This window comes from Colias eurytheme, chromosome 2 (assembly GCF_061535395.1).
Source record: "Colias eurytheme isolate Ceu_HAF_F1 chromosome 2, ilColEury1 Martin Lab GWU primary, whole genome shotgun sequence".
Lineage (NCBI taxonomy): Eukaryota > Metazoa > Arthropoda > Insecta > Lepidoptera > Pieridae > Colias > Colias eurytheme.
The window spans coordinates 5,693,754-5,709,854 of NC_142981.1; positions in this window are offsets into that span (position 1 = coordinate 5,693,754).

Below are 16,101 nucleotides of genomic sequence, written 5' to 3' on the forward strand. Positions count from 1 at the left end.
TACGTGGTGGACATTTTATACTAAAAGTCTAGAATTGGACCGCTCATTATATTACAAAATATCCTCTCAAGGATATATCTGCATTTATTTTAATGTATTTTTTATCCGTAACTATCTTAACTTATTTTAAATGATGCTGGTATTTTTATGACTTCTAGATTTATTTATTAACACTTTATATATGAGCAGTAGGTACAGTATTTAAATGAATGTAATTTAAATTTAAATAATGAATTGCGCTCTACATAAAGCTATAGGTACTCATATATGTATAGTTAAAGAAGAGCATGCAAATGTAGAATGTTTGTAGAATTGTTCAATGCTGTATATTAATAATAATTATTAGTCAAGCATCGTTAAAAATATTTCATAATATCAAAACGAGTGAGAGCCACGAGATTTTACGAGTCATTGAAGATACAATTTGCTAGTGTTGCCAAAGAGAAGGGATTGATTGCTTTTTAAGTTCTATGATTATGTTGCCTGTAAAACTGTAGCCTAAAGGCTGAGTTGCTATTACAATATATCATATAGTATGTTTCAATATATGTTTTAATAACTGTTTATGAATAATGTAAGTAAATATACTTGAGCAGGTAACATACAATTTTATTTATAGCTGTGGCCGTTAGCTTATAACCAATTCTAATTATTGTTTGCAACCGTCTTCCATTGAATAAATATGGAGGCATCATGTTGATTTATATTGAAGGTTTTATACATTTGTCCGGTTTCTTAGTTCGATGTCATGAAAAAATGGCACGATTTTGTTTTAAATGAGGTTTAATATCTATTTTAATCATAAATTAAAAAAACATACGTATATTTCACACATGTACCTATATAATTATTAAGTTTTTGTGAATCAGGATAAAGATTTCGATATTTTTTCTAAATTCAATCGACTGTTCAGCAGTTACAGACACTTATTGTATAAAGTTGAAATGAAAGCGAGATTTATTTTTATAACACATTTTTCCTTATGCTAGCTTTGACCGATGAGAAAAAGATTCGTCATCAATAATTCGCTATACAAAGCAGAGATGCGGCAGAGCCTAGCACACTTGTCGAGTTACGTGAGCATGTATCTGTATTTTGTAATCACTAGTAAAGCTGATGTCATAGCGATTGGGAGCCAGTCGATGACCCTTTGACACGACTCATAAGCATGTCTACTAGATGGACACTGGGCAGACACCGTCGCCTTACCATAAATGAAGTAAATATTACCTGGTTGTGTGAAATCTTAGTTTCTACCTTTGGCTTATTTCGTGCGATAATTTATAGACTAAACGTCTATACGGCTTATGATTAAAATATGAGAATAGTATATGTGAATAACTATAAACTATTACTGAACAGGGTTGTTACTTGTTACTATTGATTTTGAATGTGGTTTATCGACCTTATCAATACAAATAAATGATCAATATAATAATAATATTTGGAATTAATTAGTTATCTGATAGTATGATAAAGCTTATGTAAGTAGTGACTCAATTTGATATTTGCACAGACAGTTTATTTTAAATTAAGGATATATATAAGTAGGTGCAATAATAATTTAAATGCTATGTCAGTAAATTGAAAGAGGTGTAATTTAATAAGTACCACACGTAGGAATGTGGTTTTGCAGTTATCAGAAAGCGATTGATTTTATCACACATGAATGGGCTTCATATCATAATTATTAAATTGTGGGATATACGATTATTAGTTTGTTGCATTGATATAAATTTAGGCCACACTTACAAAGTTAAATGTAAATAATTTATATCAATACACATAAATTATAAAATTAGGTACATAAATAGATAAGGTAAGTTTGACTGTTGTAACATATAAGTTTACTAATTTAACTGTTGTTTACGAATTCGTCCACGTGGTCTTTGTCTTTTTGAGTTTAAAACGGAAAACCGACTTTCCACCTCACTTAATTTTTGTTAACAAATAATTTTCAATGGAACAAAATTTAAAAATTAATACATTTTTATTTAGCTATTTTTATTTATTTATTGAGAAATGACGCGTAAATATTATCTAGTACATAGTATATATTATGTTCAGATAGATACAATTCTCACTTCTAAATATATAGATAATACCTGCCTACTCTAAAAGGAAAAATATACAAATTAGTCTCGATTGAAAGATTTTAACAGATTATATGATGTAAATTTTCTGTTGAAATAAATAGAATATTTTTAATAAATATTTTTTAGTGCCATAAGAAATATATAGATATAGATGGCTAGGAAGTAAAAATTGTATGTACAGATAGTAAAAACCCAGTTATGTAATGTAATTTTGTTTAACAACGAGTGAAATCTGATGATATAATGGTATGCAGTAACGGCCGCGACTGACGGAAGGTTGTTTTTCATATCCTTTTTCGGGTTCCGCTCGATTTGCGGTTATACCTTAGTTATGTATATATCTATATCATTAACCTTCGACGTGTATTTCTATCTCGCACACAGTAAAGCTTATTGAAATGTTATTGACGACACATATATAGGTAAAATTAAAATTCTGAACAAATTGCAATACGTAAGTACGTGTTTGTGAAGATTTAAGATTATGAGTGTTAATTTTCGAATTAGGTTCAAAACAAAAACCCATATACCGATATTCGATAAAAATATTACCTATTTCTTGTTACATTTTGAAACCACTGCTTCGCATAATATTCTGTTAGAAATCATCTTACGCAATGCACTTGTAGGTATTAAGGCATAAAAAGAAATTGAAAGAATGTACAGGCGTTAATGATTTGCGACAACACTTGGATTTTATTACTTTCTGTTGATTATAGTGTTGCTTTTATGACTGGTCACGTTGTCATTTTTATATTGTTATGGAGTATGACGAATAATTTATGAGAATTGCGCTTTTGTATCGACTAGTAAGCTAGAACATATTTCTCATATGATCAGGTGTGACGTGCCATCAACATGATACGGATACCATTAATTATGTTATAAATCATAGCAAGATGATGTCGTGTCCGGTTATTGTATGGGAATGAAATAGTGACAAATAGTTATTAAAGTGAGACACCCATTGCGCTGTAATTACAATCGACCATTAGTCTTCCCGCAGTAGCAATATCTCAACCGTGTTTAAATACTTTAACCGCAAGTGAAAGTATAATAAACATCGATGTATATAAATAAAATAAATATTCGTCTGAACTGTTTCTATTTTTAACGGGAATAGGTTGGGCCATGGTTGGACTAATTTTTTATAGGCTGGCTTGAAATTCTCTCTATATATTCGCATGCTTTTAATTTATTCGTTTTGGGCAATTGTTTAAAGCGCAATAAATACAGTGGGTATTAAACTTATTACAGTTGAACCTCGATAACTTAAACCTCGGTAACATAAAAACCTCTGTAACTTCAAAAAATAATGTGTTCCCTTCCCATCAGAGCCCAAAACCTCTTTAACTTAAAATACGCAACCTCTATAACTTAAATAAATAATCTCTGTATTGGCCCTCAGTAACTTCAAGAAATGTTTCCACAACCTCTATAACATAAAATTGTTTGTCAATGAGTCATTTTGAAAGAGTGTCAAAACAAAAGGTTTCGGTATTTATTGCTTGCACGTGTTTACTATGTATTGCTAACGTAAACAATACATTACCTACTGTTTGCTTTATCGAAATCCTTCAAAGCTTTGCGGCGGTTAGCTTTATGACAACGACTTACTTGCATCATAAGTTTTTGGTTGTTGTCCTGGAAACATCACTTTACTCACTGTGTGATAAAACTAGCTTAAAATGAGTCCAAAAAGAAAACTAACATCCCTCACATACGCTTATAAATTAAAAGCTATAGAAGCAGTGAAAATGGATAGACCCTTGATAACTTAAAACCTCTATAACTTAAAATATTTTGTGTTTCCCTTGGACTTTAACTTATCGAGGTTCTACTGTATTAGCATTGAATTTTTTCATAACTACCATTCATTAACAGGTATTTAAAATTTTTATAAATAGAGTAGGTTTGGAACGATTTGTTTTATGTTAAGCCCTTCTTAATGTAGGTATTGAGAAGAAGGACTACCTTCTATTCAACACATTTTTAAGGAGATGTACTTTGCCGTTTGCCCTAACTAAGTAATATTAGAAAAGCGATAAACGTCCACGATAACGGATAACTTGTCAAATAAAACAATGAAAATCTTCATACAATTGTAGATGCTGTTTTTTACATTCGTAAAATCTTATTCTTATAGGTATTAGTGTTTGTAATAGTATTTATACAAATCATCAGTTCCTAGATTACAAACGTAACCATAAATATTATTAGGAACAGTAGTCAATTATCTAGCAATGATGACTCTTCGATAGCCTTAATGTGTTTACCTACCCGTATCCATAAATAAGAAACCAGAACAGTATGCAAGATGTTTGAATTCAAACGACTGTCTTGGCTGTATCCCGCCCACGCTGTCGCATGCTGCTCCTAATTTGATCAGTTGATTTATGGTTCTATTTTTATTTAATAGATCTCTCGCTTAGTACCTTCGTATATATAAAGTGACGTGCAATATATTTTAAACATACCTATCAGATAAATTCTGTGACTTCATCGATAACTATGTTGCATAATATATGTATATCGGCCATTCATATGCTATTGTCTGCAAAGGAAGTAGCTAATAGCAATTCATATGTTATCAATCTTACTTTTCTATTACGATATCTCATAAATAAATGTATGAGATAGACACGATTGATCCGCAGGTTACGCAGGTCTCATGCGGATCATATTTTTATTGTATTTTATCAACCTTAGTCATAAACATTGTTTTATTACAGCTACATATTACACAATACAGCTTATTGATTTTGTTTCTATAAACAATTATACTTATTTATTATAAACTAGCGGTCCGCCCCGGCTTCGCCCGTGGTACATATTTATGTTTTCTCTACATAAGAACCATCCTGGTACTTCAAGGAATATAATAAAAAAGGAAGTATCGAAATCGGTTCAGCCGTTCTCGAGTTATGCGCTTACCAACACATTTTGCGATTCATTTTTATATTATAAAATAGATAAGCATAAAGTATACTACGTATTCAAATGTGTCTATTAACTATTAACTAAATAATGAATCCTATCCGAAATTCCACCTAAAATAAAACTGAAACATGAATAATTTAAATCTCTATCATTTCTTAAATAATATTTCTATTATTTTATTATAATTTCTCAGTTATGTTATATTATAGTTTCTGATCGTTTTGAGTGATATTTATTTATTTGCATATTAGGTGTGGCAGTGCATATATTAATGTCTTGTCGCTTAGACATAGCGAATTTATTACAAGAGGCATTAAGAGGATATTTATTTAAATAACCACTTTGTATTGTTGTATCAAGATATTGTCTTAATAAAAAATATACATAGATTTTAATGTGATGATTTCATTCATAGTAAAATATGTATTTTATACTAAACGAGGTTATCAATGGCATTATATATATGTATACTTATAAATTCCAATCACATGAGAAGGCTAAACAATAAATTTGTAATCATTTTAAATATTAAATTGAAAATTTGGTTGACATTACTTAAATACATTTTTTTCATTTTGGTCAAGGGAATATTAACTAACGTTCTTATAAGAATCTCTTCTCTTGGGCATCGACCACATTTTTTACTTAAGCGGAAAACTTAATTTGATTTAATAAATTTAACGCAAATGTTAAGTTTTGTTCAATCAAGCAATAGATGAAAGCAGATACATTGTAGTTTGTACGTGCTTGAACATTAATTCTTAACGTCCTCAAAAAGGTTTTCATTGGTTGTGTTTTTTCAATATTTAATTAGATAAGATTCCATCCTATTATTCTTGTCAAATTATGCTTGTAAATAGAAAATGATAAGTTAAGAAATTTATCGGCATTACAGTAAACTTAACAAGGAACCTACGTCAATAAACGGACAACGGTAGCTAGATAAGCCAGCGCTATAAAAACTTATAAGCGAGTTAGTTCATAATTTTTTCTCATAACTATAGTATTGTGACGTTATTGTTTAGATATTTATTTTACAGATTAAATAAAGAAAATACGTGAGTAACACCAAAGACTCAACGAACAAAGCCTTTTTACTTCAAGCACGTGTGAAGAATTAAATACATTAAAATATTTTCCGATCGACTCATTGTTATCAGTGTTATTATAATGCACTTAGAGGAAGTGTTCTGTTTATTTTTTTATAGATTAACTACCTCGTTTGTTTGCAATTTATTTAAAAGTCAGTGATTATTACAATTTACTTCCGCACATTTATTCACACACAAATTTATTGAATAATGGGAGTTATTTGTGCCTATTTTCGTAATGGATGTTGACTCTCTGTATTTCAGGCATTCTGCTTAAATGAATAAAAGTTATCACTGTCAAAGAATTAGGTAGTGTATTTGACAAACGATACTTACTCTTATTAAGATTTTCACAATGTAATACAGATATGTCAAATATGTGGTCGAATATAATTTTTTTATTGTGATAGCGGAGCATTGAACGCTCATCTTATATTAATAATAATATTGGAATGAAGTATGTATCGGGTACAACAGAGCATATTTGAGTAAGGAATTTTACATCTGTACCTACCTGGAATACTACGAACGTGGAATCCTGTATAATATGTGTAATTATTTCAATTATTTGCCAGAGATGGTTGTTAGGTTTTAATGTGAATGATTAAATGATTTTCTTCGAAACTTTGTACATTTTGTGAGTTTACACAAAATCCTTTTTTTTTTTCACTTTGTCTTTCACCTTCACCTTTTATACCTTTTCCATTAAATAATTTTTTAAAAGTTAACAGTATAGAGCCTTATTTTATTTTGACTGTGGGGCAGGGCTGCAGATATAGAAACTATATTTATCTTACAGAAAAGAGCCATTCGCTCTATATATAATTTACGTGCTCGGGACTCACTAAGAGATCATTTTAAGAATACTGGTATCCTTACTGTACCATCACAGTATATATTTAATAATATTTTGCATGTACACAAAAGCTCTGACTTACACACAAGAGTAGGAGATAGACACGATTATGGCACAAGGAACAAGAATAGAATTGAAATGCCATTTTTCCGATTAGCTAAAGTTAAAAATTCATTTATGGGTCAAGGTATACGCTTATACAATAGAATTCCTCACAATATTAAAGAGTTTAGTAGTTCTAAATTTAAAACTTACATAAAAAATGTACTAGTTCAGAGAGCGTACTACAGTATTCAGGAATATATGGACGATAAAGACCCATGGAGGGTTGTCGCGTAAAAACCACAGGACAGTTCTTTGGCATATTATGTAGTTAGGTAGATATAAGTTACATACTATGTAAATTTATTGACATTATTTAAAAGAGCAACTATGGAGTTTCTTGCCGATTCTTCTCCATAGATACTGCTTTCCGAATCGGTGGTAAATGTTAAAAATACTATGTAATGACGATTCGAAAGTGCTACTAAATAGTAGTCTAATTGAATAAATGAATGTTTGAGTTTGAGTTTGTTTGAGTTTGACTAAGTTAAAATGTGTCTGGTAGATCTATTCAAAAATTTATCTAAAATAAAATTGGCAATGAAAGCGAAAGTTATTATAACAATGAACAGCGCTATAAATTTGAATATATAAATTGGCGATGGATGTTGCAGAGAGACTTAATGCGGACTGGTATAATAAAAGCGATGATCTATAAGAGTGTAGCGGTCGAACCCAGTGGCGCTCAAGGAGGACCGGGCCATTCTACAACCGGAACTGATTCGTTTATGCCTCCACCGACTGCTCGATTGTACCTAATTAAAAATTTTCTGCACATATATCGCCTTTGCTTTACCTCAATTATAACATTTGGGTCATTTTTTCCGCAAGGCAAGTAGTTGTGCCCTGACACGTTTTCATATTTAATATGATTTAAAAAATTCAAATGTGATCGATTTCCGTTTCTATAATTATTATCTTCGTAGCATGCTAATTAAAAGACATCAACGGCCATTTAATTTAAATATTAAATTTATGTACCAAAATTGAATTATTTAATATGTGTTATTTAAATATACCTAGGCGCACACCTATAAACTTAAATATTGTGTGGCGTTATGGCCATGTATTAGGATAATAAAAATCCCATAAAATGCGTTTTAATAAAATCCGATTCAGTCGAGATTGTTCACGATTTCTCATTAACGTCTATTTTTCCTCTATTATTACAAGTATGGTTCGCTTTCACCACCCATCAAGTGACGATGTGACAGCATAATTATGCGCGTCGAATATAATCATGTACGTCGCGTGCATCTCTAGTGCTGGACAAAAAGATCGTTCGTGACCCCGGCGGCCTGCCGGAATCGAAAGTGTTCATCAGTGTGACCGCCGCCCGCCGCCCGCGGCGTCACACGTAATGCGATTTTGACTTATGTGACAGTTAATTTTTCTAATTGAACAGTAATCAATACTTGTGGACGTGGATTTGCGTAATCCATTCTTTTGTTCAGTTTTGCATCTGCCATCTTCATGCTTGCGTAAGATCTTTGTTTTAGATTATGTGACCATATTCATAGTGGGTAGAAATTAATGTATGTTTAGATATATCTACCCTTACCCCTGTCGCCTAATAAGTAGACCTCTTTTGTTTTAGGCCATATCTAATCTACGTAGATAATATATTTAATGAAAAAAAAAAAATCTTGACATAAACATATTTAGCAAATACATAGATATAATTATTTATTTCAAGTGTCAACCTCATACATATATTACTAACTATCATCTTTTCGTAACTGTAATGTTAAATAGGATCGGTCGCTTTTAAGAGGTGCATTAATTGTGTTCACAAATCAGTAAATATTACAGAATTATTACGCCTTGAGCTCACATTGTAATTTTAGATACTTATTTGTGTACGTAACTAGCAATTTACTCACGAATTTCACAAGTAGGTACGTTTATTGAGCAGTTTAGAACAGTAAAGCTAAAGCCACAAATATCGCGCATTACAGAATCGGTACATTAAACGCTGTACATTATGAGAGTTTAGCTTTCGTAGTGTAATCAAAAGCACATCGATAGTGCACTGGTATGGAGGCGCAGTGGGCGAGGTTAAGCGATTGCTTAGATCCGCGTTCACCTCTCATTGTGTAACAGCTCTCGGGGGACTCGCCGGGGTGCGGGCGGCGCGGGGCGCGCGCGGGAGGGGGGTGCCGTGGGAACCGCCGAAAGCTCGCCGTACCCAGCTTCCGCCGCTGCGGCCGAATTAACCTAACGATGCACCTAGCACGCCATACGAACCATACGCAACACACTACACTTACATAAATTGAATCGCTCATTATCTTTAGTAACAGGAAATTATCGTGTTAATGTCGTTGAGTGACGTGAAGATTTCTAAACTTATTTGCTAAACGCGTGTCTGTCATGCCTTAAGCTATTTTTTTATTTCATATATTTTTATAAGAGTTCGTGAACCTCAATAATGCAACGAACATAATTCCTTCTGTTTGTTTATGGAAGGCTATCTACGCAGCCAATTATCGTAGCGCTGAACAAGTAAAAGCCATGTAGCGTTTAAAGCTTACAAAGGGCTTTGAAATTTACGATATGAATTTGTATTGTTTTGTAATTGTTTTCAATGAGCGGAGCGGTGGAATAATTCATAAGCGCCGTTGTTCCCAGCGGCGACGATGTAGCCGGAGCGACGACAGCTGAATAGGGCAATGGTGGCGGGCCGTTAGTGCGGTGCGGAGGGTGGTGAAGAGAGGTAAGCGGGGGTGCGGCGGTGCGGGGCCGGGGGGAGGCAATGCGGCCGAGGGCGGAGCACCTGAGCGCGCCCTGACCTACGACCCGCGGTGAAAGGCGCTCCGGCACGGGCCGCGCCGACTTAGCATCGCGCCGCTCGCAACTGCAAAATAATTGTGTTCGGTTAACAAAAGGATATTATCTGAGTCATTGGTTTTACGTTTTCGATCCGTAGTGTTATTTTTTGTGAGTAACCATTTATTAAATAAAACTTTTCTAGTTAAATGGGTTATTCCATGCGTGTATGTAGATTGTTACGTCGGTAATTTGTAAATGAAACATTTAAAAAATATCTACGTCTGCCTACCTACCATTTCAAATGTATAAAATTATGTAATGTATAAAATTAGTATTTTAAATTTTTATAGAAATAGTTTTTTTTATATTAGGTATATCCTACACCTACACCATGTATGATGCATCATACCGCATACGATTAAGGTATTTATAATTAGAGATTATTTCTAAAATTAAACGCGTTTTTCAATACTGTATTTTTGTTTTCCTCAATCCACTGTAGTCTGTAGTTACTAGAAAATTCTCCATGATTCCCTTTTAGATGAACCGTAATGACACAACTTTCACTCGCCTTTATATAAAATAAATCGCAAGGCGCCTGTTACACGCGGAAATGAAGATTGATGACCAGCACGAAAAAGTGTATTATGATTAGTACCTACAATATCTTTTTATAATAACATTACAAAATAAATGATTGTTTGATCACGTTTAACGATGCTTTATGGACATATAAATAATATATTATGATGTTCTGTCTCATGTTGTACTAATCTGCGTCTATATAATAGAAAACAACTTGTTTCAAAATTTATAGCCTTTAATGTAAAAAATAAAAGGTATGATTTGATTGTTTGTTTGCATTGAATAAGGTTTGAAACTACTGGACTATTTCGAAAAATTATGTTACTATTTATACTTATAGGTATACGATTTCGCTCCAAATCACCCCTGAAAAAATAAAAAACATAGTCCATATTATATTTAACTAAAGCGATGTCTACTCGGACCTAAAATATCATGTCCACATGTGCTTAAACGTTTCTCATATTTAAACATCTTTAAAAAGCATAAGATTTCAGGTACCTAAGTACAAAAAGGTAGGTAGTGCCTTTGTTATTTATTAATCTGATTTCGAATAAACACACGCAATTTCAATTTTGCATATCACAAAAAACCTTATTAAGCCCTTATATGTAGGTATAACAAAAAATATATTACAAAACATAAAATTGCTCAGAATTAAATGTAACTGGACATACCTATACAGATTCTAATTTAAACAATTCAAAATATGTAATTACATTAATATATCGGTTTTGGACCCAAGTTTTTCCCTAGAACGCCTTAGTAGGTATGTAGGTAGGTAGGCTGATCGTCAATTTTCCCGTAAATAAAATTATTACTTAGTGGAAATTTTACAGGCGACACGCGAATTCTTTTAACATTTGATTTGTGTTTATGAAAACAATATTTTGAATATGGAACATACGTTTCCCGGTCAGTGGTAGGTACCATCGATAATTGTTAGCATTATTTTTAATCTATGATTCTCAATCTAATTTTTTCAATGGTTATATCCAATTCAGTTAATACTAACGTAACGGCACCAGTCTTGTACAGATTAAGGAAAAAATTGAAGTTTTTTGCAAATTTCTCGTAGGTTTTTTAACTTTATTGGATATTGTTTAGTTATACCTTTAGTTCAATGTTAGTTTAACGTAACCAATGTTATAAAAAAGATTACAATGCATAAATAAAGAAGTTATTTATAAATTAAAAAACCACTTTTTTGCACCAGTGTTGGACAGTGAAAAATCTAATGATGGACACCCAGTTTTGGACAACATCCAGTTATGAACACCCATTTATGGACTGTACCTAATGTTGTTTCTCCAGTTATTTACACTTGGAGAAGACTTATAGTTATCAATAGAATCTTGAAAATGATGATTGGAATACAATAAATCGGGGATGCATTTATGAAAAATAGTACTTAATAATTATTTTGCATACTTATAATATTTAAAACAGTTTTAATTTCCATTTTCTAGGCAAAAATTGGACAAATGCATCGTTAAATACGAGTCATGTCCGTTAAGGAACACCAATATTGTTTTTTTTTTCTCAATAAGTCAGGGATGAAAAATATAACTAAAAAAGTACTGCCATTCCATCCATTTTGGGACTTATTCTTCTTCGTTATATCACTCTAGTCAGAGCGAACGTGATCAACATGAGGTTTGGGGGGGGTAGATGTTACCCGCTTCACGATGATCCACCATATCTCTCTGTTTCCTGGCATTCCGCTACACTCGTGAAGTGAATCGCCAATCTGAATCCGCCAGCAGCCTTAATCTGATCGGTCCATCGATATGGATTCCAAATTGTAGCACCCTCGTGCTACAATGGATTCCAAATTGTAGCACGAGGCAAAAAGCTTTTTTTAAACTGTTGTCAAGATTGTGTGGATGAAATTTAAGCATGTATGCTATATGGTGGTGGAATTTAGCAGCAGACAGCGATCCAAACAGTTCATCAGAGAACTCTCTATGATAGATGCGTTACAATACGCATAAGTATGCGACTTCTCTACGCAATGATAGAGAATGAAGCCGAGAACGAGTCGCACAGCACATAATGACCCATTGTTCTAAAATATATTCTTCATGTTTAGATAGATATTATGTTGTTGGACCCATTAGTGTAATTTTAACAAAAAATATCAATGTCCATTATAGGAACCAAAGCAAATCCAGTCATGGACAATTGTTGTACTATATTGGAACCCTTTGTTTGAAATGGTCGTGATAGGTATATTATTAATCAGAAAGAAAAGACAATACAGAGAAGCGCGTGTAAATAATAACTTTAAAAAAAGTTTATTTTCGACATATGTCCATAAATGGATATATCCATAGAATTAAATCCAGTTATGGACACTGAAGAATTTTATTTAAACAACATAACCTATCATGATACTAAATCGTGTAATATTTCGTACACTTAACTACTATAAATAAAAGTAATATCAAATTTTGCTGACATTTATACAAAAATTCTTATAACTAAAATTGTGCCCTCACTTCCTTAAGGATTTCCTTAGTAAAAATGGATTTCTTCGAAACGAGTCGCAGCAACTAAACATAACGTTCTGCCATCTTCAAACATTTTGGCCGAATAAGATGAAGTGTCGTATTCTGATAGCTTATGAACCAAACTTTTATTTTAAGTATTGCCAAATGATATAACGTTAATTTTGGCCTTAATATTTAAATTTAATATTTATTTTGTCCATTACTGGATGCTTGTCCACCACTGGTGCCGTTACCTTACACCCTTAAACACCAATAGCTTGTACCGATTTGTATGGCGTTCTCTCGCTTCAGTTAATTAACGTGACTGTCCATTCTCTGTGTCAATATCTTGTCATTTTAGACATATCACTGTTTTTAATTTAAAATAACTTGTAAGCACAAAAAGCTGCACCAGGGTGGGCAGCAAAATTACTCGTATCAAAAGATGACGTGATAAAAAAGTATTGCAATATCGGTCATGTTAAATCGATATTGACGAGATTCGTGAGTAAGCAGATTCAGTAGAATACAACAAAATTATGCATATTATGTAAGGCCAAATATGGCTAATGTGGTTTTAAAGAGCATATCACCGAATATAACCTGTCATTCTCGAATTCATTCTCCGTAAAGCTAAGATTATAGTGATATATGTAGTTGAATGAGCAGTAAAAAAATCTATTATTATGTAAAAACTTAAATTGACTTATTGAATACACGTCATATTCTATTTAAATACAATATGTAGAATTTTTTTATGTTTTATTTATAGGATATAGTGCATTGATTATTACTTTTCGGTCTCCACATAAAATAGCATCTACAAAATATTATTTCTAAATCATAAATAAAAGTTATCTACCGATCAGTGACATTTATTTCTAGCCTCTAATTATTATATGTGACAAGACTGAGCATCTTTGTTTCGAAAGTTTAATAAAATGAAGTTTATTTAACGAGTGTGGTAAGAGCTTACATGCAACAAGTTAATCAAAGTGTCTAAAGTGTTGAGGTCTGTGGGTAATGATAAAGACACGTAATTGAATTAGTATTTAATATTTATGCAATACACCTATATTTATTATATTAATTCTCAAAAGCTTGGAGAATTTAATTATACTAGACACAAAATAAAATAAATATCCCCCTACTAAAAATAACTTTATTTATATTTGACTGGAATGTTTTCGCCATTCCCTTCAGTATGATTTCTTCATATTTTACAAAACTATAAAAAACAAACATTACCTAAAATAAATTACTAGGCAAAATAGTTCCAGTATCGACATCCTACACATATTATAATATCATAGCATATAATGTAAAGACAGGTCAAAGTCTAGTTTGTAAATTAAACTTCCAAAATGATCAGTAACATTCTAATAACGAGTGCGACGGGCTGTAGCGCATAAAGTGATTCTCTATTGTTATTTTTACAAGCGAATGAACCACGCAAGCCCCGGGCGGTTCTCATCCGAAATCTACACCTCAAACATTCACTAAGAAATGAATGACGCATTAAATTAACTACGGTTTGCTATTCTACAAATTGTCATAACAAGCTTGCTGCAAGCATTTTACTCTACATAGTTAAATGCACATTGTTTAGAATCGTTAAATGTTATTATTATTGTATTAGAGTATCCATAGACCATAAACCGTATTGCAAAAGCACAAACATGACTTGTAAATATTAATTAAATACGCTCTCACTAGACATTTAAACAACAAAGCTTTATTCTTCGCCGTACCAAATATGAAGGTACTCTATCTCTATGTTTCGTAACATTTGGTTTGCATCTCAAATCGTAGCAATTTTAAAATAATATTGTTGGAACATCCGGGCCTATCTGATTCCAATCTAATTCCGTGAAGTATTCAATGTCACCGAAATGCTTCGACGATCATATCGACAACAATACACATTTATTTTCATAGAAGAGAAGGGCATGAACAGGCCTAAATAATACTTTGAATAGATGTTTAAAGTATTCGGTTATTTACCTTTATATTCGTTTAAATAAGCTTTTATAATTAGTTCTGTAGAAAAGGAAGCTTTTTTGATACGCGGGGAAATCCTTGGGAAAAAAGCCTCCGGATATGTCAGTATAAACCCCGCGGTGTTCCATCGTGCCTCTTGATGACGAGGTCGTGGGCGTCCTTGCGGATTCATCAACATGTTATTATTATAGTTGTATTATTATTTATTATATAACATATATTATTTATTATATACATGGACATTCTTAAATTCTCATGGCCGCATGAATGTATTGTTTTGATTGCCTGAAATCACCTAGTCGATTTTATCTCAAAACTGGCAAATTTTCCTACAAATAATTTATCCTTTTAACCTTATTGATAAAATGATAAAAATACAGTAGGTCTAGGTGAGAGTAAATAAGTTTATGGTACGTATACCTGTGTCGTATACGGCATTTGGAAGTATATCTTCCAAACGGAAAAAAATATTTTTCTACAAAATACCAATAACCCGAGTTACCCAGATATTTCATGGCTTTTCATGAAAGTAGTTCAGTTATCTCTTTTAATAAAGATTGGTTGGAATGAATATATTATATAACGTATTATTATTTCCTTTTCACGTAAGATTGCCTTTGAAAATATGAATATAATGAAATTACATATATATACGAAAGTTACATAGTACCTATTGCCTCAAGCGCTGTCACTCACGATGCACTGTGTTGCGTTGATCGATAATAATCGATGTGATTCATCTTCTTTTTCCTTTAATAGCGGAGTTGGCACATTGACATCGTATGTAATTAGAATTTGCAGTGTAATAATTATTATTGTAGAATAAAATTAGATTGTTGCAAAGAGTACCTAAGCGTAAAGAGTTTTAAGAATATTGCAATATTATTAGTAAACATTAGGAACTATTCCTGTGCAAAAAAAAAAATATTTTCATATCGAGTGAGTTTGGGACATTTTTCATTTTAAGTCCTTTTGCTTAGTTTTTTTTGTTTAATTTTGTTATATTTATTCGAATATTCATGTTATTTTCAACTACATTTGACTTTAAATGTAACAATCTCATTGATTGTAAAAGTACGCATGTAAGATTTGCGTGTAAATTTTGACAAAATGTATTAAAATAAGAATAATATATTTGACTTTAGAGAGCGAGGACGTTCGGCAAG